Source organism: Drosophila busckii, unplaced genomic scaffold (assembly GCF_011750605.1).
Source record: "Drosophila busckii strain San Diego stock center, stock number 13000-0081.31 unplaced genomic scaffold, ASM1175060v1 chrUn_07, whole genome shotgun sequence".
NCBI classification, from domain to species: domain Eukaryota; kingdom Metazoa; phylum Arthropoda; class Insecta; order Diptera; family Drosophilidae; genus Drosophila; species Drosophila busckii.
This window is the reverse complement of record NW_022872723.1, coordinates 1,759,119-1,785,794: the sequence shown is the minus strand read 5'-3', so window position 1 is coordinate 1,785,794 and position 26,676 is coordinate 1,759,119. Positions and strand designations below refer to the sequence as shown.

Here is a 26,676-nt window from a genome sequence, read left to right as displayed (position 1 = left end):
CTGTAATAGGTAGTCTTTATAAACTTTCACAATAGCCAATCTATACATTTTAAAGCTAGCTGGCTTAAGACATTTTTAACATATTTTTTTAAAAATTTTTTTTTTTTTGATATTTAAATCAATAAAGATTTTAAAACACACGCGAATGTGCCTTTTTCTTGCAATCTACCATGATTAAGTTATTTTTCTGTGTAATAACATTTTGTTTTATAAATTAGAAATAGGTTAGGAAGCCCATATATTCCACTTATATCATACTTAGAAATCACGTATCGTTTTACGTAAAATCGTTTATTTTAGCAATCCTTAAAAATCCCAGAGCTTGAAGTTTTTCATTAAAAAATGTTCATATAATTTATATGTACCAATGTCAATGTATTAGGAACGAGCAAGTGTAACTTTCACTGATTGCAGCCTCTCTATTTAAAATTATAGCCTAAATACTAAAATTCGTAACAATCGCAAGCCGTCTTTTCACATTTGCAGGGAAGGCGGATATTTAAAATTTAAAAATGAACTTTATGGAATACAGGAATATGTACAAACCAAAGCTCAAGCTAGCATTGTTTAGAGATTTCGTTGCATGTGAATCGAATTAGCTCAGTTTGTATTCCTAAGAAGATAAGGCATCTCAATGTTACAATTAAAAACAAGTGGGCGCAACCAACTTTTATTTACACTTATATATACACTCACAAGCACATAGACAAAAAAAGCTAATGCTTCACATCTGATTTTCAGACTACGCTAGTATGGCGCGTCAGCAAGCACACACAGCTCTCTATATTGAAAGTCGAATTGCGAATAATTCCTATATTATATATATATATATATATCCGATCGCTTTGAAATTTTCAGCATCGGTCGAAAACATGGCAAAGGGTTTTTTGTTACTTATTTCAGATTTTGCCGTTTACTATTTCCGTCAAATATTGTGGGCGTTAATCGTATTTTTTCGTTTTGAATAAAAATAGGATTACCTGTCTACCAAATTTGGATGCACTAGCTCTTATAGTTGCTGAGAAACAGACACGGACCAGTTTCAGATCAGTTTGTCTTGCTGATCCAGAATCTCATTTATTAGGGCTGCCACGCCTTCTTCTCCTTGTTACATACATTTGTACAACTTCATAATACCCTTTTCCACTTTTATAAAAACATATAAGGGGTTATCAACTTCATAATACCCTTTTCCACTTTTTATAAAAATGTCAAAGTGTATAAAAAAAACGGTGCAAGCTTAAGGTTCGTCTAAATTCGCCTAGATCGTCTAAGTCTACAAACATATTTCAAATCTAAATTTTTTTTAAAGAATTTCTGATATGCTTTTATACTTTTTTCACGTTTATTTTTATATGTCCACCTTCAAAGTCGAAAAGATTTTTTCTTACATCGTACTTTATTGTTGTTATGGATACATCCCCCGTAGTTATGCAACAAAAAGTTACGGACTTGAATTTGTACTGCACTTAAATCTTTTCGATAGCAGTGCAGACTTTTAGGGATGATAACGTTTATTACTGCAATAACATTTTTCATTCAAATAAAATTTTCAAATTTGTATCCTCCAAAACGGGTACTTGAACTTAAAAATAATTAAAATGAGGTAACCCCTAAAGGTTTTTTCAATTCAAAAATAAGCCCAAAAGCATGCTGCTGTTTTTATTTTAAAACCTTGGTACAACCGGTGACAATTCTTACAATTAATCTTATTGGACTGCCTAAATATTTATTTACTATGAATTGGGTGTGTGTATATACAAGAAGTAAGTATTCTTTAACTTTAACTTGACTTGACGAAAATATCATAAAGTTGAGCAAATGTATATATCAGGGAGAAGTAGACGTGGTAGACACAATGCAAAATTGAGTGAGTATTTGTGAGTGCGGGCGTGTGTATACTGTCCTCCCAAATTAAAGTATATCAAAAGGTCTTTAATGTTTTTTCTTTTTTTGTAATAGGTCACAATGGTAATGCTTCGATTCTAAAACTCGTCTCAAAATTATTCACCTTTTGTTGTCAGATACCCTCAAAATGTTTGTATATACATATATTTAATTACAGCCAGCAATTTAAAAATAAAAAAAGAATACTAATTTCTGGTAATACGACATTATTCTACAGTAATATATACTACTAGTCAAATATTTCTTTTTAATTAATCTTTTTTAGATTTTGCCATATAAATTCTTTTTTAGTTTGTTCACAACAACTTTTTGTAAAATATAAAAAACTACAAATTGACAAATAATAACAGAAATCACTAAACATTTTGTAAGTTTAGACATGGTTTTTTTTCTTAAGACTTCAGACTAAAATATTATATGAAACAAAAAATCTGCATTGCATAATTTTATTTGCATATAAGTAAATTTTTCCAAACTTAACTTAACTCAAATATATTATATGTATTTTACTACTTTTACATATTTTAACCTTTACCTTTCAGTCGTTTTGTATAACAAGCTAGCATATGTATTTATAAATTTTCTAATTATAAAAACAAATATAACATTTTTATGCAACAAATTGCATACTATTTGAATGTATTGTTGACTATTTATTTATTTTATTGCGTATGACTGTCTCAAAGTGTCAATGTACTATCCTTAATTCCTTAAAATCGTTAGGTGACATTTTTTTACAGAATGGGAGTATGTGGTCTTCATATACATGAATATTTCCTTCATTGATAGATTGTGTACCCTCCAGTAGAAATGTCTGGCAACTCTGTAAATAATAACAAATTAATAAATGAAGAGAAATATGATTTTGATTTTCAAACCGAATTGTAACAAAAGGCACCACTTGATTGATGTAAAGTAACTGAAATGACATTATATTGTTATTAATTTCCTTTATTAATTACTTTATTATATTTTACATGAATTTGAAGAAACCATGCATCAGCAGAATATAGACAGCCTGCCAAAAGTTGATTTCAATCTGAATGTTTTTTGAGGTTTCCTTAAAAGTTCCAGTTATACTCCCATCGGCATTGGCATCCTAATAAATCTGAAACATCTTGAAACAAATGCAAATAATTGAAAAATCTAACGTACACTGGCGGCTCCAAATAAAAGTGTCGTAATAGGAATCTATGACCTGGCCATAATACAAAATTTTATATTTGATTATTTATATTTTTTTCGGGCTGAAAGTAAATAATCATTATAGTTTATTGTGAGTTAATTAAACAATATCTTAAGAGAAATGAATAAAAGTATTTCAACTTAAAAAATTTCTACGTAGCAGTAACTATTCAACTAAAGTGACCATGTCTGTAAAAAGTTGCGGCACGACATGCAAAACAAAAGAGCTCGTAAATGAAGCCTCAGCCTATACACACATACTCGTTTAAGATGTTGGACAGCAGTGGAGCCCAAATAAACACGTCCGTTGCCATCCGTTCCCCACACTTCAAAACCAGCTAATTAATGACGTTTCCCTGCTCGTTCCCGGGACGGGCTCTCGATCAGTTCAAGCTGACTCTGCAGACTCAATGGGTCCCAGAAATGGATGGAGCGATGCCATTTTTGGTTACTCTGGTGACGGTGTCGTAAGTGAAGTGCCAATAAACACGTGATTTACTTCAGCTAAGGCCACGGTCAAGCCGAAGAAGGGAAGAGGGAAAGAGTTGTGTTTCTGTGTATGTGTTTGTTTGTCATACCCTGCACTTAGTCGTATGCTGTGGGCTCAATGTGTGTGTGTGAGTGCGTCTGTGTGTGTGACAGTCAAAATCATGAGGCTTATCGTTTTCATCGGCCATCAAGATTCGTTCATTAATTTTGAAATTAGGCGGGTTTTCAAGAAGTGCAAAGAAATGATATCCAACTAAAGGCCTAATATACTGCCAGGCCGTCCAGGCCCAGATGCATTTCAGAGCGACCGACCGACTCGACCCATGAGTGCATAAATTAATTAAGTCCGTCGGAATGTGAATGTGAATGTGTATGTGCCGACCTTTTGTCTACCACTAACACTGGCACCAATATTGGTAAGAGCAAAACCAGAGCCAAAGGCAACAGCAAAGGCAGACTTTACCTATCCTCAGCGCGATGGCGACTGCTTTGTTGTTATTGTGGCTGTGGCTGATGGTGTGGCGCAGTCAACAGTTCTCCTATGGGCAAGGAGTATTCAGACTCATATGCAGATGCACATGTATTGATGGTGTCGGTGTCAGTGCTAGTGCGAGTCCCAACTGGCTCGTAGAATGTTGTAAATTAACAGCCGCGGTTGGTCTTTCATATGAAGCTGGCTGAGTCATTTGCATATTGCCTACTGCTGGCCTGATTATGAAAGATGCTGTGTGGGTGATAAATGGCCGATCCAGATAGAATGAGATCCGTTGCCACCCTGTCCGCACTTTAGTGATTGTTGCATTTCGAAACAGAGCTACAATGCTAAAATGTTCAACCCCAACGCAAGTGCTTGCTCGTTAACCCCTTGCTGGGTCGTTGGTGGGAGATTAGCTGATGGGCTTCCAAATTTATTTGCCATCAACTGCTGTGCTCACTGGGAGTGTAATAAAGCTGACACGGGTTGAGGGCGTGGACCTTACCCAAAGCCCAACAGCTACCGCCAACACAAATCTAATAGATTCCAATTCAGATTTAATTATTTCACTTAATTTTCTAGATGACTTCATGCGGCTGACTTTGTGCTTAGCTTTCTTGTCTATGTCCCTTAACAAGTTAATGAAGCGAATAAATTTCTTGGCAATTATTTTGCGGATTGTTCAAATTGACCTCAAGATGCTCAGTGTCGGTCGTCAGTTTAAGAATAAGTGTACGTAGAAAATGAATGGACATGGCTGCGATTAATACCCGAGATTGACTTGTCTTAGTAACCAATTTGCGGAAGATTAGAGTGCACACAAAGGGTTTAGCTAGCCTCTCCGCTAAGATTAATCAACACTTCAAATGGCGAATTGGTAATTCCTACGATGCTTGTTATCACCTTTAATACACAGAGCAGCACAGCTATGTAGAAAACTATCTCATGCAATAAATCTCCATTAGGATATTATTCTATACATATGTACATGCTCACAAAGCAACTGCACCCAGCTTCAGCTTCATAAAGAAAGCAACAGCCACTTTAATGTCCAGCCACTGTGTCGAACTGACAAGTTGAGGCCGGACGCTTTGTTTATGATGAGTGATTGTTATGAGTTGTCAAAAAGGCATGCGACCCAGTGATGTGCCACGTGAGTGTTAAGTATACATACATATGTATGTATACATGCATATACGTGTGTACATATATATGTGTGTACGAGCGTGCGCGTTTGTGTGTGTATCTGGTGTCTGCACAACAGGAAATCCAGCAGGATTTGTTGAAATACGCCGCCAACATATGCAAATATGTTTGTCTACATACACAAGTCATAGTAGAGACTGTGTCGAAGGAGGTGCACACAGACATGGAGTAAAATATATATATATATATATATATATATAAGTATGCATGCTTGTATGTATGCTCTTGTCTACGTACGTACTCGTGTTTAAGTACATACGTTGGTTGTAAGCAAGCGCCACGTGACGTCGGCCAAGCTATATCAGTGTTTCTACCCTCGTGAAAGTCGAAATCTATCAAAGTACGCCGCCTCCGCCTCTTGGTGACAATCAACCCTCAGTGGTGCTTCAGTCGCGCTGAGAGTTGCTCTAATGTTTTGACAGTAAAATAAACATATCCAAGTAGACCTCTTTCGAATATTCAGGGGTGTACTGCTGTCATTTCAGTTTGCAGTGAGAATGACCGAATGTACATACATTCATACCAATTCCAAATATAATTCATCATCTATGGAATCATCAAAGCATTGGTCACGTCTGTTATTCCCTGATGCACCAGTTTCGACCCCAGACTAAGGGAACTGCACGGCCAATCGAGGTACTCGCATATTCGCATATGCAAACAATAATCAAGTCGAGCGCATAATTTTCGGTCTGGCATGCAACATCAAGTGCGCTACAGACATTAAAATCTCTCCAATGCTATAGGTACGTTCATATATGTATATATTTACATAATGCTACTTTTAAAAAATTAATATGTTGTACACTATACTATAAATGGTTGAACCGACTTAAGTCTTTTTTGAGCTATGGTCCTCTCACACTCTTTTAATGCAAGCGTTGGACCGCCACGCTGGGTAGAACTTTCCTTGAAAGAAGCCCTTCGCATCCTTTTAAATAATTAATGTCAATTAGAGAAAAAGTTAATTTTGGCCAGTATGACTGCTGTATCGCTCTTGACACCGATGTTTGAAAAAGTCTCGACCTGCTGGTCCTTGTCTGACCTGCAGGTAACACCGACACGGCGACCCGGCTGATGTCTGTCATAAATATTTTATAACATCAATTACAAAGCACTTAACTTTCATGAATTTAATACGAAAGATACGGCTGCTGCTCTTCAACTCTCCGTACAGTTGTGCAATCATCCCATATGTCAAGCAATCAGCACTCAACAGGAAGAGCAATCATTTTTCGTTTGGCGCTTTATTTCCTCGGACAAGTGTAATCCGGCCAGAATACTTTCATATGTTTGCGCGAGCGTATGAGTCCATCAGAATCAGCTATCGCCAATCTAAAGTGACTCGATATAAAAGTAACTCAAGCTGCAGCCACCCCAAAGTCCAGAAAGGACCAGCCAGTGACTCCGGCAGCATCTTGTCTAATACCGTTGTCGTTCTTCGATATGTACAATATTGAAAGTGTGGTGATTTACTTCCCTCGTCTGAAAAGCAGCATCAAAATAAAATCCCAAATAAAATAAAATTAAAATCTCATCAGGGCCACAAATGCCCGGACCCTTGCTCAGAGCTTTGCTCACGTTAAAGTTGATAAAAACAATATCAACACGTATACACTCACAAATAAGTATGTGTACATGTGTATACACCCAAGGCTATTGGACCTCGTCATCGTCTATTCCTTCGTCTCCGCCTTCACCATTGCCGTCTAAGCGTCAACTAAAAGCCATGAACACTTAGACGCATCGCTTAGGCGCGTGCCGTCGTGCCACCGAGCAGCAAACCCAAACTTAATCCCCGCATTGATATTCATAGTCGATTTTTGGGTAGTACATCGAAGTAGGAAGCGAGAAGCAAAACGGTACATTCGATTGTTGTCGACTACATACATAAATAAATAAAATTTATGGCGTCTACATTCTTTGTGGCAAAATCTTATCGATGGTGTTGTGGTACTGTTGGGATTTTGGATTTCGAATGTCAGATTACAACCACATAATTTTGCTTTCTCAAATCAATTTACTCTCATCAGAAATGTATCAATCAACTTACGAATCGCATATGTACGTAGTATCCATAAATTCACAAGCATTAGGTCCTACTACTACTTTCACTACTGTGCCTATATTATTATACATAAAATATATATTATTTAGATTTAATTGTTCTGTAACTTATTTAAACTTCGCCCAATTTTTTTTTAGAATTTACTAATGCTTATGCATATTATGCTTTTATATGTTAATAATAAGGATCATTTTTAATGCACTATTATTTATCAGCTAATATACTTTTTTTTTAACTGTAATTAAGTACTTGCCTTGCCTTGCCTCGCCTGTTGAGCACACTTTTAGGATATACAAAAAGAGCTCTGATGGCTCTGTTCATTTAAATGCCGCATTGTGTTTCTAAAATGTCCCAAGAGATTTTTCTGAGGCGTTAAAGCGTGCCACCCTCTGGTTTGGACCAACAAAATGCAGTGGTTTCCGGCTCGGTAACGCCCTGGCAAAGCTAAGCTAACCGGGCAGGGATAGCTACGACCCGGCTAGTGAGAGTTAATTCGCCAAAGTCAGTAACCTCATCAAAGAAGCGCTTGCCTCGACGCCTGCCTGCTTGCTTGCTTGCTTGCTGACTTGGGCGTCGTGGACAGAGGGTGTCGTCTACCACCGCCACATTAGATTTACGCCAAACGACGTGAGGCGCATATGTTTATGAGTCTCGTCGAGATTGAGTAGTCTCAACGCGCTAAACAGCAGGGGTACATACCCATGGTTAACCAAAAACGATACAGGACGCGTTGCGCATAAAAGCCTTATGCCGCTGGCCAACGCCAACGCCAACACGAACAACAACACCAAGCAGACGCACTCGACGTCAACGTTTGCCTTGCCGCACGCTGCCTGCTAATGGATTTCGGAGTTACCGCTACCGATGCCACAGCTAAAGACAGAGACCAAGCCATGGTTTCTGTCATTTAAAGTTGAAGGGTTGCGGACGCTTTGGTCGCCTGCCCGGCAGCATGCTTTCAATTTACTTCCACGACCTCCGCAAAACGCCCTCAGAGTTATTGTAGTGCGGCCCCTGCTGCTCCAGCTGCTGTGACTTACGCACCGTGAATGAATGCGTTTTTAGCCCAAGCACAAGCGCAGGCCCTGACCCAAACCTAATACCAAACCCGAGACCGAGCTGTGCCCTGAGGGATGCCTTCAGTCGGTCGTAGAATCGTAGGGCTGGCGCACGCGACTTTCACACTAACGTAATAAAGAGCTCAACGACACTCAAATTGAATACGTCTCATGGTGCGAATGGCGTAATGATTTTCTATGTGGAACTCGATGCAGATAATGGTCCGATACCCACTCCGCACTTGCACCCCCACTCTCCGGGCACGCACTCCCATTCCGGCATCTGCGCTCACATCCGCAGCCAGTTGCAGCCACCCTTTGTGGCGTCTGCAGCTTGGGCGGTTTTGTTTTTGTTTGCGTGGTGATAGAAATTAACCCCTCAATTGAGGTTGAATTTAATTTGGCGCAAAATGGCAAGAGGGTGTGCGTACGCCCGACTGCTGCTGCTCACTTGGCTGTTGAGTTTGTACAGTTGAAAATGATATCGCTGTTAGTGCTAAAGGGCCATTGTCAAATTGTCTCTTATTAATTATGATGATGCGTGTGCCGCTGTAATGTCGTTGGGGGGATGCAAGGCATGCAAATTTGCCTGAATTTGGCGTCTTTAACGTAATTTATTGCACAACGCTTGGCAGACTAATAGTGAAATGTTAATACCGGAAGGGTTCCATTCTAAGGGAAAATTAAATCCTATTTGTCTGTATGCCTATACTTAAGAAAAGGCATAGGGTAGAACTGATTTTCACGCAAAACTATGCAAGGTACTCATGCAAAGTTTGCTTAATTTAAATCAGACAATAGCATCCAAATGAACAATAGCGTTCGTAGACAGTTGAGTACCGGTTACCCTTCGTTTGACTTCCCCTATCGTCTAAAAGCAAATACCTTACAATCGTTTAACTCCAATTCGTCTAAATCGCAATAATAAATAGGTAATCTCAATAATGAATAACATACACCTTTTGTCAAATACATTAATATTATAGAAACTTTAATTTTTAAATAGGGCGAAAAAAACAATATGCCCATACAACAAATTATTAGAAAACAATAAAATAATAAAAAATAACGATGATAATGACTGGAACCTAAATCATGAATGGAAAGAATGAAGGCAACGAACTTCTTAAGTAAATCTACTGTCGAAATAAACGTTTTATATCCAAATCAGGAATAAAACCTTTATTTATATACAAAAACAAATAAGCAAACAGAAAACCAAACCAGCCAGTGATGCTATCTGCATAGCGCACAAATTGATTACAGCTTGTTCAGTTCAATGAATAGTTACTGCAGAGTTGATTTTATCCTTTTCTTCAACTATCAACACTAAATTCCGTGCTTATTATCAAAGCGTTAAAATTTTAACAGCATAATTACTAGCTTTGCAAATAGCAAAAGTAGCAAGTTGTAGATATAGACTTAATTGTCTGTTTATAAATTTGGTAAATATAATATTAAAACTTATTACTATTGATCTATCAGATTTAGATGCAGTGCAGACATTAAGAATATTATAATGCCGCGGGGATACTAAAAGCCCAAGTGCGTTTGCTAGCATGTTAAGGGCCACTTCGATTTTACACTCTTTTATTAAGTTAATGTCATATTTCGCAACTTTAGGCGCCGATATCTTGGTCAGACGCATAGCCCAGTGCATTATGAGGAATTTAGAATAAGGGTTCCTTGCAAGGCTTATGGCTTGTGGTGCGCAGCTGGAGCTTGTTATATTGATATACATATTTGATCTTGAATGGGTTGTGGTGTGGAACGTTTGCAGTATGCTCACCAGCGTCGGCGGGACATCAGTCAAATCTTTATGTGACTTCTATACGGTTGTATGTAAGAGCTTAATAGTAATATTTACATACATATGCTCTCATAAAACTATGCCAAAATATTTTGGTATTAAATTTTCAAAACAACAAACTCCTGTACCATTTCAAATGAAAGTTTTTAAGAAGATTGTCCATATCTTGAGTTGATAATTCACAATATATCTGTGTACACAGCACATACATATGTATTTATTATACATACCCTAATATAGATTTATTTATTATGTATGTATACATCTAATATAAACAATACCTAAATTCAAAACATTTGTCAAACGCTTGTCAAGGCCTAAAAAGTTTGTGGCATTTCATGTGACAATGCACAAGTTCGAATGGCGGCAACAACAACATTAATCCAACCGCACCGCCCATTAGCCACATGCGCGCCTGCGTGACACATTGGCATCAATCAAAGTTTCACCCGTTTAGTGTGTGAGTCGAATTTGGGCTTGGGGCCTTCCGAGTTGTATTGAATAGTATTGTATTTGTTGTTACTGCGTCTGCACTGAAAACGCGTAAAAAGACATTTTGACAAATTCAAGTAGCGCCATCTACATTCGGCTTTAATAGCTTTTATACTGCCTGTCACGATATTTCATCAGTCAAACGACCACGACCACGACCAGCGGCAGTAACAACTACAAGAAACACACGAGCTCACATGGTAGCCGGAAAGAGTGGAGAGCGGTGTCGACACAGTAGCGCGAATTTTATTTGATGTTATTTCCATTTGAAAATGAGTTATTGGCCCTGGTAGCAACCCTTAATCGCACCCACTCTATGACTTTAACTAAAAGCTGCTCATAGTCCATATTCACGACCCAGAAACTCTATCCTCGTGCACGCGCAGGCCAATTCGAGTGCATAGGCGTGGGCAAAGAGCGCGCATAAATTTTTGGCGGCAAACGTTGCTTCCCCAAAATACTTTGGCCCCCAATTACACACATGCGTTCATTTGAATTGTGATTTCCTTTTACTCGGCTCTCCGATTTGATTTATTTTATTTGTTTTGTATGACACTCGCAAGTGCTTGCTCCCAATGGGATATTAATTTTGAAGGCGTAACTCCCAGCCAGAGGGGCCTATATGGAAAATAATCTGTTAACTTGAGTCAAAATACTATTTATATTCTCATATTATGGCCAAATGGGAGTGGCTGGTAAAAATCGTTCTATTTATCGTCAACTGTTGTGATAGCTGCGGTGAAATATGCATAGCGGTTAACTCATTTCACGCTGGTGATGATAAGATAAACATTTATGCTTGTTGGGCGGAGTGGGGTCGTGCTTCTGCTTATTAGGATAATCGTAACTCTGAGATTTTTTATAAATAACAATAACAACAAATATAATGTTTATTAATAATACATAGTTACAAACTGATAAGTACGAATTACTAACATATAATTTAAAATATCTCGCAGAAAAAACAAAACGGGAAAAATAAAACGAATTCAACCGAAACGATGCAAGAATATGATTAATCCCGTATTTTCTTTTTCAATTTCGAATATTTCTTAATTCAATACCAGTGGACTTAAAAAAATTTTGTCTATACCTTTTTTGTATATATAGATTTTTTAAGTGGATAGAATACTTGATAGAATATGAATATACTCGTAATTTTACATTTCATTTTATAGAGCCAAGAGTCTAGCCAACAATCATCACGTTAAGATGGCGCGCTTATTATACTCTAAACTACTGCTTATTAAGTAAGACAGACGACTCAACGAACTATTTCAAGAATGTCATTTTAATCCTGAAACAGGATTAATTTAACAACTTAATCTTGTATTCATAACAAAAAAATCAACCTTTATATACACTTTGACTAGAATATCGCAACAAGCACACGCACGCCCTCACAAACACAAGCACATACACACAACGCGTCACAGCTCGTTGTCGCTGTAACGTCAGGAGCGATGCACCCCGCTGTCTACATTAACAATTAGAATGTGAATAATTCCTAAGTTATTAATCCGATCGTTCTGGAAATTTCGATTCAATTCAAATTTTTCAATATTTTTTAATTGCTTAATATTGTGGGTGTACTCTTTTTTTCGATCTGCGGGGAAGGAGGGAGGAACAAAATAAAATAAAAGCGATATGTCCTGGGTATAGGAGCACCTACATACCGAGTTTGGTTGCTCCAGCTCTTATAGTTGCTGAGAAACATGCACTCATACAGACGGACGGACAGGCGGACATGGCTATATCGACTCAGTTTGTCTTGCTGATCTAGAATATATATTCTTTGTGGGGTCTGCCACGCCTCCTTCTCTCTGTTGCATATATTTGCACAACTTCATAATACCCTTTTCCATTTCTAACAAAAATGTCAAAGTGTATAAAAACAATTACAACCCGCAATATTAATCGGAAAAAATCTAAAATAAATCACAAGCTTTGTCAATGGAAATTATACACATTTAAATTTTCAACGGGGAGTGTTTGCTGCTTGCGTTTGTGTGTGCGTGCGTGTGTGTGCAGCGATGCCCTAGTCAAAGTGTATATACTAGTTGGTTGCGCCCACGTGTGTACATTTTATTTATTCAATAAAAAATTCAGCTGTCTAGCTCTTTTGGGTGCCGCTAAACAGTTATCCCCAATAATCCATCTGTCTGGAAAAACTCTTTTATATATGTTGAATATTTTTAACAACGAGAAGTTTCTTTTGTATTGTTTTTCAATAAGAGTACTGAATTGAAGTTGTCGACATTTGCAAAAAAAACCTTAGCACGATTAAGGCTAACTGTTCGAAATATTCTGTAAAGCATTGGAAGAACCCCCTTTCATCACGTCCAAATGGAGTTATTTTCCCCACATTGTCCGTTTGCGCTTTGTCAACTCTTATTTCTTATCTTAATCATGATCATAATGAACTAAGCCAAAGCTAATGCTGAAACCATTTCAGCCTGAAGGCCTTTGTTGATATATGTGCAGTGACTAGGCAAAGTTCTGGCTTAAACTAAATTAAAAATAAATAAATAAAATTTACGCCCACAAAACTGATAAACGCCTACAAAATCGAACGGATCTGTTTCGAATTCAGCACACACAACCCCTTAAGCAAGTTCCCATCCGATATCAGCAACGTACTCTGAGGTCTATATATTTAAAAAAATTTAAATGTGAATAACTCTGATGTTATCTATCCGATGGTTTAACATTGATCAAGAGAAAGATAGCATGTGTGATACTTTGCGCTTAGTATGAAGGGACCAAAAATCAGTTTCTTCCATTTTATCCGTTTTGCGGATACGGCAGAGAAAATACAAATGCATATAATTGTGCCCAATATGTAAGAGCATCTACTCACAAAATTTGCATACTAACTCTAACTCTTCTAACCCAGAGATTCTTGTTGCTTATACAGACAGAAAGACAGGCAGACAGACATGGCTATATCGATGCAGTTTGTCTTGCTGATCACGAATACATACAGCTTCATGATACTCTTTTCCATTTTTTATAAAAATATCAAAGTATATAAAAATGGCTAATTATTGGAATGAGAGGATTTATCTGGATTTCAGGTGTTGATGTTCTTCCTTACTCTAAAAGGCTTTTTTTTTATGCTCAGCGCCATGTTTGCGTTTAAATTAGCTTAAATGATTTTGTGACATGTGAAAAACTATTACAATAAAGTACAATTACAAATGCCAAGTATTTAAAACTAAATGTTGATTTAATTTGACTTGGGGATCGACACACGCCCTTAAATATAACAGCTTATGTATATGTATGTAACATATACATACTTGTTTTGTTTTTTTTTTAACAAAAATCGTCAAGAATTTATAATTTCGTTATAAATTATGAAAGCTTTTTCAGATCAATAAATTTTTGAAATATGTAATATTAAATGTTTCACATAGATTTAAGAAAGGAGGGAAAGCATATAATTATATGCAAAAGTGAACATGTAACATATGTACAGCTGCTTTAATAAATACTCTGAGAAATATGAAATGCTATAAATACTGGCGTAAAATAAGGTCTCAAGTGACTTTGCCCATAAAAAAATCCTTCATTTCTAAATGTCGCTTAAATATTGTTTTCTAAGCGAAAGCGGTTACTAAATTACATTTTAAGATACTGACCCTATGAAGCGGGCGGGTCTGGTTACTTTAAATAAAGTAATAGAAAAGGAGATGTAGTCCTCTATTTGGATGACTGATGGCTGACGGAGATAAATGAAACGGTCTCATTCCGATGAAGTGAATACATATGAGTGTGGCACATTAGATTTTCATTTGAATCTAAATTGAACATTCCGAGTGAACATGAGAAACATTGCACTTTGCCACAGGGGATGCTTGTGCTATGCAGTGAAATATAACAGTACCACCTACTCTCTGTAAATGTCTGATAAATCACATATTTTCGCTGATCAAATCAATCTAATTGACATCACTCAAAATGTGGCAGAAAAGTTTCCACATTCGTTTTCGCAAAAAAATTCGAATAAATGAGTTCAAAATGGGACTACGCTTCTTTGCCGATTGATGAGAGGATTCATACCATACCAAGCATACGCTTGGTTGCGTTAGTGGGTGTTGCCAGTTGGCAGTACATCTGATGGTTGTGGCATGGCAATGTTGTGTGATTTATTTTCATTTCGACGCTACTGCCCCCCAAATTCGTTGCTCCGTCATCCTGACATTTGAATTGATATGCAAATTCTGATGAACGTGCGCACCTAGGGCAAGTGAATGTAGGACGTGGTAGTGGATATGGATATGGATAGCATTGCCTCTTTCGATGTTTCGGACTGACTGACGAATGACTGGCGGCAGCATTTAAAAGCCGACGACTTTATACGTTAAATGAGGCGACGATACATGTGCGTAAAATCGGAAGCCCATATGTGGAAGCTCTTATGTATCCAAATGTATTTTAAATATGTGTGTATTTGTAGGTATATAGAGTACATCCATGTGGTGGGTACAATTTTAAATCGCTTCACATTTACCTTACCAACGTTATTTTTTAACAGAAAATTGAAACGCATTTGTCGAATCTATCGATTTTAAAGTAAGCCATGGATTGGGTAGCTGTTTGTTTATAAGAATACTTATTCCTTAACAAAAGTGTGTATAAATCCACAGTAATAAAAAAAACCTTCAATTGTTTTGACTATGCCGACGGTCCATATAAGTACTGACAAATATAGTGCTAATAATAATAATAAGTAGTGAAACTTTATTGTAATGACTAATTAGGTAGTTGATTAAAAACTAGCTTACCCGCGAATAACTTTTATTTAAGTTGGGTACAAATCCATAATGTGATTTTTTGAAGAACTAGTAGTCATATTGACATGAAGCTCAAGTCCTTGTTATAGTAGTCATATTGACATGAAGCTCAAGTCCTTGTTATTTTAATATATATGGTAATATATATAGTAAATGTTAACCAACATACAAAGTAGAATTGTACATATGTAAGTAAAAAAGCTTACTGACTGTTTGAACATGCTTGCTCCATGTGAGCGTTTGAGTGCCTGTCCTATCTATGTGAGCGCTCAAAAATATAGTATATAGTATATAGTATATAGTATATAGTATATGCATAGTATATAGTATATAGTATATAGTATATAGTATATAGTATATGTATTCCCTTATATATTCTCGAATTAAGTCCAAAGTCCTGCAGACGGCTACGGCTGAGCTGGCACATGTCGCGTCTACAACACTCAGCCTCAATTCTACCCAATACACTATCCACTGGAGTACTGAGCCACTTCCAGCCCCATAAAGAGTAACAAATGTATCCTTTTGTGCTTGTCGGCCATCACATGCTACGTGAAAGTAAGCAACATCGTCCATACAATTATAGGCGTACTATGTGCACAAGCATGTGTATAGTATGTACATAAATGCCAATATATACATACATGTGTAAGTGCTACGTCATTGGAAGTATTTGCTTGCTACCGGATCAAGCCTAAAAGTAGACTAGATCATTGTGGATATAATTTATTAATGACACATTTTTTATTTAAATTTAAACATTTTTACTCTACTACGCTTTTCATTTCCATATGAAACGGTTAGAAGTAGGGACTTGATTTCCCCTCATTTCATTTTTCTGCTTGCCTTCGCTTGGTGTGTATTCACACATGTCTAGACATACGCACACATATACACATATGCATTTATTAACAGTTGCGCATTGGTGTGTCTTTGGAGAGTTACTGTCGGTCCCAACGGTCCAGTCGGTATACTTGGCAAAATATGTTGTTCAAGTGGCAGCTTAATTCGGATAAAATGAAAACACGCTGTCTACATTGTTTCTACAACTTTTTGAGTTTTTATGATACTTAAAATGTCTGCTAGACAAAGAGCCATCCGAACGAGTGAACATGTAGTCAACGCAATAGCTTTATGCCTTTCCTTGACGTAGATGGAAAATTTGATTGAGAAAAAGTAAATACCAAATTTTGTAGTCATGTTCATTCAAAAAATTGCGGGTGCAGTTGCCATTACGAGGCACGGTAAAAATTTTTTTTTATATCTATAACAAAAAAAACATTGGGAATCAAAACCGATCTAGACAACGAACTTAAGCTTTGTACTTAAAATAATATTCAAATAAACTAGAATAAAGAGTTAAAAATAAAATTCGAAATGTCGTTGTGAGTGGGAGTTAAGCCGGGAACTGTTAGTTCATCCGCCAACACAAACGCTTTGACGAATTAAAAGACTGAACACGATGTTGGGAGTTCTTGCAAATGCAACCAAACGTATTGAAGCCCCCGTTTCGATCACAAAACAGTATAAATAAAAGAAATATCAAACTCATATTTTAAAAGCTGTGTCTGCTAAAGTTATACGTATTCCAGACAAGTCATTAAATTAAAATTGAATCAATCTTCTAGAACAAGAAGACAGTAGCAAATACAGCGCTAATTCGCCTAAGTTTGGGAAGAGTGCCCAACTTTAACCTGTCCACTTGTTACATAAAATCTTTGGCATGTGTCTTTTTATTGCGGCTCCCTAGATAGAGTATATTAAAAAGTTGGTACGCCCAACTTGAGTTGGCAGCTATATACGTATTTAGTATCCAACTAAATCCAGAAGAAAGGTTTGCCTCCAGTCTTAAGCTTAAGCATACCCACAATCGAAATATACACAATGTTACTTAATCACGAACTGAAGTTGCATGTTGCTTAAGTGCATAGTTATACGTGCTAATATATGCATAGGTGTAAGATATGCATATACACATGAATATTTAGTTTGTGCATTTTATGACGAGCGTTTCTTAAACTCATTTAGGACTTGTAGGAAATGCGGACCAAATACATTTGTTTGTAGTTGTTATAATACCCGAGTTGGTGCTCAAACTTGGAATTTGCCATAGCGCTTCTATTGGGTTCAATCCCTATGGAATCAGAAAAATGAATATTTATTTGTATTTAATTAAATTTCTTTTTTCTAATTCGTTTCACTTCATCGATGATATGTTTTATTTATTAATATGTTAAATATGTAACATGCTTATATTCGCTTATGTACCGGGTTACGAATTTTCAGATATCTAAATAAATATATAAACCTTGTCAATTTTTGGTAAACCATTTTCTTAAAAACAAAAAAGCAATCAAGTTTTGCGCTGCAAACTTATTTATACACTTTGACTAGGAAATACATACGAACATAAAAGATATTTCGCATTAAACGTTGTAGCGTCAGCAGCGACACTGCCTGCTGAGTCGATAGCGACGTGAATCTCTTCGATATTATTCATCCGATCGTTCTGAAAGTTTCGGCATCGGTTGAGAACATGATAAAGCTTATGTGAAATTTAATTGAAAACTAGCTGTTCAATTACATAGTGTGGGAGTGAATCAATTTGTTTTTCGGTTTTCGGAGTAGGGCGAGTAAATACAAGTATGTATTTTATGAGAACTGCCACGCTTCCATCTCAGTCGTATGAACCAATACATCTGCCGTTTAAAAAAGCGCATCAACCTTTCATATCGCTGAGGAGAAACACCCAAAATTTTCGTCTGGACGAGTCACAAAAGCGACATCTAATATAGCCCAAAGAAAGAGGCTTGCTTTAAGCTAAATGTTGAAACATGTTTATGCAAGATATAAACCAGGGACGGAAAGTAAGAGTTATTAATTAATATTATAGATAAATAAATGAATGTAAAAGAATTATATTAGAGCAACATGAAGTATATCAAAATTTGTAATTGTATTGTAACTTTAAACAAAATAACATATTTTTAATTTTTTTCAATAAACATTAATTCAAGTGGTTGCTTCGATTATTATTTTAAAAATTACATATAAAAGTTGTACCATAATTTTGATTAAAAAACCCAAAACAAAAGACTTTTGTATATAATATGAATTATAATTGTATTCATTGAGCTAAGGTTAGTGATAGTTTATAGTTATCTTCAAACATTCTATCAACTAAATAAAATAAAAAGTGAAGTTTCAAGCTAACATTTCTAGCAACACCTGCCAAATAAGTTTGGCATTATAATGGACAAGACCTGTAATAGGGTTTCAACAAGTGTATCTCGGCAAAAAATACAATAAATAAGTGAGTCATTTATATTCTATATATATATATGTATAAAATGTATATCTTCAACATATATGTTTCTCTTTTTGATTCAGTTAATTAAGCCATTAAAAAATGTAAGCAAATAAATAGTTTAAAATTTTTTAATTTTTTATTAATTTTTTTTAAAGTTAGAAGCTGCTGCTTTTTAGGAACGGTTGGCAGCACTGAATTATGATAAAGTGGCATGACTGTTAGTTTACAAGTGTATGTGACTGACAAACATGTCTTGTTTAGGCTTGGGCGGTCTAATTAAAAGTTCCCCAGCAGGAATTTCAAAATTGGATTCTTATCTTTTATTATTATCGGCACTACGAACTGTTAACTTGATGCGTTGATGGATAGGTGCCCTAGAAAGGTATGGTTGGAGTTCGGCTAGACTGCCTTACCGCTGTTGCAATAGGATATTATAAAACGAACAAAAATGCATATATGAATATAATTATTTTTTGCATTAAAACTTTGGGGTTCCCTTTTCTCTAGTTAAAGGCGTATTCTAAGGCAATCGAGGCGTTTGGTAATTTATTTTTTGATTATTAATGGTAACAGTCACGCGATGCCCTTGCAGTCTTTTTGCGTAGAGAAAATAAACAGGTATCCGTTTTTAGTTTCTCCCAAAAATATAAATTTTAAATGACATTTAAATAATAGATTTATCGAATAATTTCAACTATTTAAGCGAATTGACATTTATCTTACAATGTTGGAGCCAAACTTTTTGGACGCTATATAAATTCAATAAACATACTACGGGGGATTACTTCATGAGCGAATTTCTTTCAATGAATTCTCACAATGCATATGTAATTCTATTTTTGAATTAAGTAATTTGTTTTGACGTTTTCTTTGTCAGATCTCAAGCCTCACATACACAGAATACTGTCTACAAGATCGATTAATATACATGACGGATTTGAAACAATCAAACACTTCAAAAAAAAACTTTCCTTGTGCAACCTTCACTTGCTTTACTCACGTTTAAAGTTGAAGAGCAGACATGTTAAACTAAGTCACACTTAACATAAATTATATCACATTGTTGATATCAACACTCATTTTACAATACTTACTACGAGATAACTTGTTATGCCAAAAAACTAGCCGCTACAAATGATTGCACACCGAAAGCTTAGATTAATTTCTAAATAACTACGAATATAAAATGATTGGGAACTTCATCGTCTTGCGCGCCCACACTCGCTCATGATGTGCGCAATTCCGTGTTCGAGCGCATACTAGTTGTGTTGCAAGTTGTGCTTGACGATGCGCCATTCACTCACACCGCTGGGAGGGTTTTGTATCAAAGCGCATGAGCACAAGTTGGCACTCAAAACTTGATTTTCCACTCGCGAGAACGAGACACATAATCAATTTGCGATAATACTGCTCATTCCAGAAACTGCAAGAGGGGTGCCTGTTGTAGTGGGAGGGTGGTAGATAGTCTCACTGGAAAAGGCGTGCAGGGGAAATCGCTCCGCCCCTTAAGGCTTATCCGATACTCGTACTACCATTCTACTGTTTAGTTGAATCTATAGCTTGTCGTTGTACAGTTTTAATTAGTACACTCAAATTTGCGCAATGTAAGGCATATTCTGAGTACATATGCACATAAAAATTACATTTATGGTAACGTAATCCAATGGTCCTTTATTTGAGTGTATTATTTATCAATTGATTAAAGTATTGAACAATATTTTGCTGAATATTCCACGAATTTAAAATGAATCTACCTCTACATGATAGTCACAATGTCAATTTTGAAACCTCTTGTATACACACTGAGCACGAGTTAATCAGCAGAACTTATACGACAGACCACCCCACCCCGTCCACACAAATCCACTTTCCTCAGTTCTATGCTAGTCTGTCGAAAATTGCGCCCATGTCATGCATGCGCATCCATTCATTACCTAGTGGCTGAATGGCTGGCCGACAGCATTTGGCGTTTTGGATCCCCGAAAATATGTCGTGTTCGCATGTTATCCCAAATGTTCTGAGTGGCAAAATGCACCCGCTGCATATTAGCCAGCCGAGGCCCAGGCATTCTGTACTTTATTTTGCCCAACGAGCAAACATCTTGTCGGACTAGCAAACAAATGGGTTTTCTGGTTTTAATTTTCAGCTCGTCCTTTTTGCATACTGGTGTTTTTACGATGCTACCACGGCCCCATTGCTGAAAACGTACAATTTTACAAATCCTGAGGGACACAACATTTTTGCAATTTTTTTTTTTATAACATTTCGTTCTCTACGTTATGCTATACACCAAAACGTGAAGAAAGGTATCTACATAACTGACTTTTAAAGGAAACTCCTTTAGTGACAACAAAAGTTATAATTGTTATTTTCACAAAAGAAATAAGAAATAAGCTATATTCCAATCAGGGTTAGTATAATCGTATGCATTCTAAATTCGTATATAAGATTCGTGACTGTCCTATTTCCTTGAATACTCTGTGCAGATTGGAAAAATGTTATTTTGTCTGCAACACAGATCATCACTATAAACTGTATTTTATTTTATTAGACTTTTAATACATATGGTAATAGCACTACCTAGATATACAATACATAGATCTAATTTGGTTATTGGGGCTTTCCCAATCATTTCAACGAACATTGGGTGGAAGTAATATTTCCAACACACAATTTTTTCCATGCATAATGCATAATTCATTTGTAATTTGACTGTCCATGGTCGTTATTAAATAGATAAGCTTCACGTAAAAGTTAAAATTAGAAAATAGGAAAATTAAGTAACTATTCTTATAGTTATATTCTTATATAACGTTAGTCTATGCAAATATTGCAGATACAGAATTAAAGTTACTATATATTTGTATATTATACCATAGTGTAATGTAAAAAATAGCTATAAAAATTTATTAAAGTTTATGAACTGCCATTTAAAAATTACAATGGCAGAAACACTGCTTGGGGCTCATCTTGAAAAGGACTTTACTTTTATTTAACATAGCGCTACAGTTAAATAAATTAAAAAAGAGCAATGATGAATTGTATTAATAGAAAGTTTAAGCTTAATTTGGACTTAGCTATGAAAATCTAAAGTCCTTGGTGTGAAATTAGTTGTTTCGGGACATAGATAGAGTTGGAAATTTAAAAATCAGGAAGGGAAACAACATACATATAAAGTAAACATTTGCATGCAAATTTAGTCCCAAAATGCCCCAGTCCTCCATAATTTAAACTGAATAACTTAGCAAGAGACGCTTCTGTAACTGGACACCGGATGCAGATAAATCTTTGGGTTGCTGCTGACTCCGAGAGTTAAATTCTTTGGCGACAAGTGCGAATGCTTTCGCATGCGCACAAGCAGCAACAACACTAACGCCAACTAAAGTTAAAGTTGAAGCTCGATCAGAATCATAAGATAAGCAAGCTCCCAGCCGCCAGTCGGCGTGTGACAAACTTAATTGCACCTATTCCTCCATTAATTGTACACACGCGCGAGACGATTATTGCGATTGAGCGCACGATTTGCATGGCGTCTCCATCAATCGATCCTCTTTTTTAAGTGTGCCTGAAACGTGTTCAATAAAAGGGGAGGTAAAGCAAGCCCAGCCGATGGAATGTGTTAATTAAATTCTTATATATTTATCGCAAACATCACAACCCCGTGCGTAAAAACATCCTAGCAAATTCTCATATGCGGACAGTCTATGTAGTGTCTAGACTGGTTGCGGTTGACAACATGAACTCCAGCTGCAGCAACAATGTCAAGTAGGACGCTAGGAGACCATGCCTTGTTCGATCTATGCTTTTTTTACAATTCGCCATTTATTTAATTAAACATATTTTATTTTTACTTTGTTTTACGAATTTTCCAATTGGCGTTGCTAACGCAAATGAAAAATGGCGACACACGTCCATTGGACGAAAACCGCAAAACAATTTTATTTCATTCCCACATATGTATGCACATATGGCCCCCAACATCGCTTTAATAGTCGCGACATAACAACACTTAACTCTTTCAGTCATTGGGGACTGTCCTTGCAGTAGGACAATGAATTGAAATAAAATTAATTAAATGTGTTTTTCGATAGCAATGCTCATAGTCACAGTCATTTGCACGCGGGACAATAGAATAAACAGTTTTGAGGCATTTTATGCGTGATCCCATTGTAAATTTTACGCTCTTACGCACCAGTAACGCGCAATGGAAATGCAACGACAATATTCCCCACAAGGATTACAACGACATCCCAGCTATAAGCTTGTTCGGTATCAATTTGCATTTCTGCATAGATAAATTACAAAAGTCGAATGCCTGAAAACATTTGAGATACAAATTAGAGCGAGTCTAACTTCATGATCGAAACCATGTATCCGCCCAAAAGTCAACCACACGTTGTGCACGTTGCACAACCGCGGATGTACGCAAAATATATCTCGTTCCCGTACATGTCCGCCGTGTAACATGCGCCAAGGGCAGCTACTGCTGCCGCTGAGCAATGCGGCGCTCTCGAATGAGTTATAGGGCTTGTTTGTAATTTTATTGCCGCAGCACAGCCATAAAATATGGTAAATTATAGCGGTTTGTTGTTTTGGCCATTTTGTAGTCGAATATTGCCGCATGTGTAAACTGTCCCAAGCTCATATTGTCCATGGATTCGCACAGCCCACAAGTGGCTTTTCTATAAATACTTTTGTATGCAATTATCAAACATTAGTATCCTCTTGGATCCCAGCTGTTAACTGTTTCAACACAAAAGTATTAATCTACATTTAATCCAATAAACTATGCTTCAAAAGCTGGAAGCTTTGACATAATGTGGATTGGGCCCTGTCCAGAAAATCAAAGAATTAGATACACCTTTGGTATGTATGCTATTTCAAAAGAGTAAATTCAAATTCAGCAAACACACCTTTAATGAGTTTTTATTTTGACTGTATTATCAATGAGCATGGGCAGAATTTAAGGAGATGTCGTTTACATTAAAAGTCGGACCGCAAAAGAAAAATCAGAAAGTGAACTAATAACCAAAATCAGCATTCAAATTGCAAGCAGTTCTAAAATATTTGTAGGCAACAAGAGTTTCCTTTAAGCCCCAAGTGTGTCTCTAGACACGTATCACTATTTCACAGCAACAATAATGTAATACGTGTCTCAAGACACGCTTGCGCCTTAGAGGGTTAACTACAGCATTTATTTCAAATGCGACCGAGCTTACGCTAAATGCGCTAAAATAAAAGCCAGTATAAACTCTGACATTTTAAAATTGCAAAAGCCAGTAGTCGGACAACACTTAATGCTCAACGAAAAGAGGGGCATCCAAGTAATTATAGACAAGTGTATGTAGGATTGGCTATTCGGATATAAAAGTAAAAGTAATAGTTTAGCGGGCCCTAGCCCAATACTCATAAGTATGTACAACTTATGTATAATATATTACCAGCAGATTATCATCCTATAAGCTATTAATTTCCTAACAGTGCCACTTAAATAACAAATATATCCCGATAAAAGGTCAAAAACGACCAAATTTTTAGTGCCAGTCCACTAGAAAAGTTTAAAAATGGATTGAGAATTGAGGATTGAGAGCATGGGAGTCTATATCTCCAAAAGATTGTGTAGCTAACAGTGCTTAAAAATAAAATACATTACATACATATATGTGTTGCTGACTTATGAATCATACGAATTAAAAAAAGTATTTGTTTTTAATTCAATTGTTACCGCTTTTTCATCATGCATCCAGTTATTTTTTTTAAGTGTTTAATTTTTTTAAGGAGCCTGGGCGTAGCATAAAACTGATATTACTCGTTTTTTAAATTTATGTCTTTTTATTTTTAAGAAATCTTCCATGTCATATATCCCGTACTTATCAAATAATTGAAATTATTAGCCATGTCGCTATGATTGAAACAAGTAATTAATTTTAATCTCTGTCTTGAGGATAAGTTAAAAAAAAAATTATTTTATGGGTTTGTATTAAAATACATACATACATATATTGTGCTGACATCACCTTTAAAAAATACATAAAATATTTTAACAATGTTACCGCTTTTCCATAATGCATATATTTTAAGTTTAAATATTTAAGGAGCGGTAGCTAAACTTACACTCGTTTTTATTGTCTATTTTAAGAAATCTTCCAATCATACCAATAATTGAAATTATTAGCCATGTCGCTATGATTGAAACAAGTAATTAATTATTGTCTGTAACATTGAACAATTTCAATTATTATCAAACCACTCAACATTTTATAAATGTTAATCCGCGTTAAGAATAGGTTTGAAAGACACTCCCTTTTTATTGTTTAAGTCGCACAACCTTTAAAAACTTTGAATGAAAAGACAAATGTCGTTTTTCATGATGAAGTTTTTGAAGCTTATTACACATTAGAAAGCATCACATCCATAAATGTTTAATTTCAGACTCTTCACCTTAACACAAAAAGTTTCGGTGAGCGAAAGACTTTATATAGTAGTAACTTTTAATTAATTAAAATTTATTATTATAAACTGTGTTTACTATTTATTCAAATACGAATTTATATTTGCATGTACGTACAGATTAAGGTATCCAGATTCTGCTAGTCAGTAAAAATTTTTTATGGGCCGTTTTCTGCAGATAGTTAAGCATGCTGTTGGGTTGATCTCTGAACGCGACATGTAAATTGTTTTCTACCAACAAAAAATCGCTTGAGCGGGTGAGTTTTTGGCAATTCTGACTTTGGGAATAGAAGTCCTCAATAGTTCATCATCATCCTTATATTATTAATGTTCTCAAGCTAAATTATGCATTAACTTAGCTACATATATTCATTTTCACTTAGTTTAGAATGGTTATGCCAATCTTGCCATGAAGCTAAAACTGACATGTCTAGGCTTATGCATCAAACGAGACATAATTTTTATGCTTCACGTTTAATAAATTAAATGATGATTTCATAATTAGGAGACGCAGTTTAATGCCTATAAAGCATTAGACGAATCTCATTTAGTGCCTGTTAATTGTTTAACGCCTAAAGAAATATTAGTGAACTATTGTGTCACCCCTAATACACCTGCTCTTAACGAAGATGTTGATGCCGGTCCGTCATCACATTATGGTTATTGCCCTACAAATATCTTTTATACACCTCGCCCATTAATCTAAACCATTGATAACTCTTCCCCTAAGGTAACATTTATTTAATTCTAGGTTGCACCCGTTTACATTCAATAAAAGATTTCCAATATAAAGATTCCGCCTATAGAATTTAAATAAAACACGCAGCCCTAAAGATGAATTTGGAAAATCAGTTATCAGTTTATTCCATCATATTTTCTTAAAATGTTGCATTGTGAGTGTAAAAAAGTAAGCTGTACATTGTTTTTATCTCTTCGTAGCTCTGGTAATTCTAGTAAAATCGTACATTACGTTTACGACAGGTGCGTAAGGTGTTTGAAAGGACTTTTAAAAGTTATATAAAGCACACAATTTTTGTAATAATATGATAGACTCTAACTTGAAGCATTTCAAATTAATATCAAATACAATAAGCAATATCTAATGCATATTAAAGTTTTTATTCTATTGATTATCTGTACCTACCCAAATATGCGCCCGAAGTCATATGCATGATTCAGCATGCCTAACGGTTGTGTCGCTTTAACCGGTCCTTTTGCTGTGATGCTCATGTCATTAAAGTAAAAGGTGCCTCAAATGCTTACTCCATAGCATTAAAAACTATTCTTCTGTCTGGCATACTTCTCCAACTCCCCAAGCGGCATGCCAAGTACACATGTGTGCGCGAAAATCGTTGCTCAGATGTAGAAGTGTGCATGGGCACGCTAATTAAAGTTATATCGCGCAATAATTTACGATACATGGATG

At 36.0% G+C, this 26,676-nt stretch overlaps 1 long non-coding RNA gene across 3 annotated transcripts; it reads right to left on the bottom strand.

Moving 5' to 3' along the window:
• Positions 1 to 2,549: 2,549 nt before the first annotated feature.
• Positions 2,550 to 20,041, bottom strand: LOC108600794. 3 transcript variants are annotated; one of them, XR_001915201.1, is made up of 5 exons: positions 15,482 to 15,518; positions 3,064 to 3,155; positions 2,886 to 3,007; positions 2,787 to 2,827; positions 2,550 to 2,731 (listed from the first exon to the last, which is right to left on the bottom strand). It is a non-coding gene; the product is annotated as an uncharacterized LOC108600794 (long non-coding RNA). The 3 variants fall into 3 exon arrangements; XR_001915200.1 differs by lacking the exons at positions 3,064 to 3,155; positions 15,482 to 15,518 and adding an exon at positions 19,895 to 20,041 and having other exon boundaries at positions 2,886 to 3,025; XR_001915202.1 differs by lacking the exon at positions 3,064 to 3,155 and having other exon boundaries at positions 2,886 to 3,025; positions 15,482 to 15,534.
• Positions 20,042 to 26,676: the final 6,635 nt, after the last annotated feature.